This window comes from Miscanthus floridulus, unplaced genomic scaffold, assembly GCF_019320115.1.
Source record: "Miscanthus floridulus cultivar M001 unplaced genomic scaffold, ASM1932011v1 os_1390, whole genome shotgun sequence".
Lineage (NCBI taxonomy): Eukaryota > Viridiplantae > Streptophyta > Magnoliopsida > Poales > Poaceae > Miscanthus > Miscanthus floridulus.
In genome coordinates this window covers 19,180-21,649 of record NW_027097687.1, presented here as the reverse complement: position 1 = coordinate 21,649, position 2,470 = coordinate 19,180, and positions in this window count along the sequence as shown.

Below are 2,470 nucleotides of genomic sequence, written 5' to 3'. Positions count from 1 at the left end.
ATTTTGTAAACGACCTCGAATGGAAAAACTTCCTAAACTAAAAGTGTAGATCTCGAAAAGTTATGAAACTTTGTAGTTCACAACTTTTTTATTTGAATTCGTTTAGGGCCTCAAACAAACAATTTACACTCGGTTTAGTATATATATTGGGAACTAACACGGAATCTAGACACAAGTGACAGTGTGGTGTAGTGGTAAAGGAGGTTTGTGCGTAGCAGGAGGTCTCGGGTTCGAATCCCGTCGGCCGCATAGCCGTGAAATTTACGCGAAAAAAGCCGAAGATGGATGGGCGCTGACCGGTGGGGGCCTCCATCAATTAAAAAAAATTAAATTTTTTTTGGGTAAAAATTCTCATTTTTTTCGGGTTTTTTTTCGGTTCCAACTTTGCCGAGTGTCCGCCCTTTGCCGAGTGTCCGGCACTCGGCAAAGCCTTTGCCGAGTGCCCGGCAAAAAACACTCGGCAAAGACGTCTTTGCCGAGTCATTTTTTACCGAGCGTAATTCGCCGAGTGTTACACTCGGTGAACAATTCGCCGAGTGTTTTATGCCTTTTGCCGAGTGTTTGGGACACTCGGCAAACTCAAGGAGTCCGGTAGTGTGCCGTGTGTCGTGGGCACATGGCGAAGCCAAAAAACACTCGGCAAAGTCTTTCCCAAGTATGGCACTCGGCAAACGATTCTCGGCAAACACAGACTCGGCAAAGCTGTCTTTGCCAAGTGCTAAACCCGACACTCGGCAAAAAATATTTCAAAAAATATAAAAAAACCCAACGCCGCCCGCCCGCAGCTCGCCCCGCCGCCGCTGCCACCACGTCGCCACCACCACGCCGCCACCACCCCGCCGCCGCCGCCACCCCGCCGCAGCTGCTTGTCGATGACAGCATCCTCGCCGGACCGCTAGGATCCGACCACCCGCCGCTGGATCCGGTCGCTCAATGCCGGATCCGGCTTCACCCGCTGCCGTGACGCCGGAGTTGACACCCGTGACGCCAGATGGTCTCCCCCGCTGCCGGAGTTGACGCAGACGTCGAAGAGTAACGCCACCGCAGGAAGCTGAGGCCGGAGGAGGAGTGCCGCCGCACCCACGCCGCCTTTATCGCCTCGGTCACGCCCGCACTGCCGGATCCGGGCTCCTCCTCGCCCACGGCCGCTGGATCCGGAGGGAGGGAGGGAGGGCACCATGCCAGATCCGGGAGGGAGGGAAGGGAGGGGTGCCGCCGCCGGCCAAATCCGGGAGGGAGGGGAGGGAGGGGTGCCGTGCTCAAGGAGGCGAGAGAGGGAGGGGCAGCGCCGGGATAGAGAGGGAGAGAGGGAGGGATGGCGCGAGGGAGAGTGGGAGGGAGGGGGGCGGCGGCTGCGAGTTTATAATGTGCCGAGTTTGCCGAGTGTCGAATCTAGGACACTCGGCAAAGCTAAGTTTGCCGAGTGTCAGATCACGGCACTCGGCAAACTTATCTTTGTCAAGTGTCTGCACTTAGCAAACTTATCTTTGCCGAGTGCCTATCTTTTGCCGAGTGTTTTCTTTCTCGTTTGCCGAGTGCCAAACTTTGCCGAGTGTTTTTTTGCCTCTTTTGCCGAGTGCAATTATTTTGCCGAGTGTTTTTATGATAGCACTCGACAAATAGCTTCTTTGCCGAGTGCCCGATAGCATGCACTCGGCAAATATTTTAGCACTTGGCAAACACCCAGTTTCCGGTAGTGGTTATGATACCTAAACTCTATGTGTATTTCTGGCCTGGAGAAGAGTTCAAACATCCTGCACAACTCCTTGGCCACGCCTTCTCTGACTAATATATCAAAAATTATTGTTGCCTTTGTCAATGGTGTCGCCCAACCAAATAATCGCTCCACAAAATCAAGATCACGAGTAGTTCATCCAAACAGATGGATTTGAATTTTTTCTAGGCCAACCAACAAAAGTTTCTCAGATCGCCAGTTTGATTGGTGCTCACAATTACATCCAGGTGGACATGCATGCAATGGTTCCTGACACAACATACCATATCAACACACAGCGACGGAGGCAGCGGTGGGGCTGGGGGGCTCTAGCCCCCCCCCCCCCCTACCGATCCTGGGCACGTGGAGCCCCCCTAAGCCCTCCCTTAAAATTTTATGCATATATGTATTAGGTAGAAGGGGCTAAGATTAAGAGAAGATAAAAAAGCCTCTATTCTTTTGTTCAGCCCCTCCTAAATTTTTTCTCTGTCTTCGTCCCTATCAACACGATGAGATCAACTAAAAAATTGGTGAAAGTAGAGGAATCCAAAAAAAATTATCAGATTGCGAAAATACTTCAAGGTATGTCAGCAAGAAATCAAGTCATCAACAACATCTGTGGAAAATTCTACCTAGAAATTCATTTGACTGTAGTAGTATGAGTATTGTTGTAAATTAAATTGGCGCGACGGACATCTCATATTGTCATAGAATTGTACGTAGCCTGACTTATTGTTGTATCAATAGATAATATCC